We start from the raw sequence: 377 nt of genomic DNA on the forward strand, positions 1-377 counted from the left end.
ACAGGTCCTCACACATCTCTTTCTTCTCTTTGTGAAGAAATCTCACATTCACCAAAAGCTGGGCATTATCTGTAACATCTGTGGACTCATCAATGGCTAAGGAAATGCATACTGCGTTTTGAACAGCTGCATCAAGCTGTGCCAGTCGATCCTCTGCTAATAGTTCGGATTTTCTGGTTGACGTTGAAGCTGACAATGGGATTTGCTTGATTTTTTCACACATGTCGTTTTTTTGTTTACTGTCAAGTAAAATCTCTGCAGCCGCATTTAAGCACTCCTTCACTTCCACTGTCCCATCGCTCAATGTTTCTTGTGTTGCGCCAAAATCCACGCAATCATTAGTGAGCACTCATCTGCACGTTGCTGGCCTGTAAATG

Source organism: Seriola lalandi, unplaced genomic scaffold (genome assembly GCF_002814215.2).
Source record: "Seriola lalandi dorsalis isolate HSWRI2012SDOR001 ecotype SW California unplaced genomic scaffold, Sedor1 jcf7180002054557, whole genome shotgun sequence".
In the NCBI taxonomy this organism is placed as follows: Eukaryota; Metazoa; Chordata; class Actinopteri; order Carangiformes; family Carangidae; genus Seriola; species Seriola lalandi.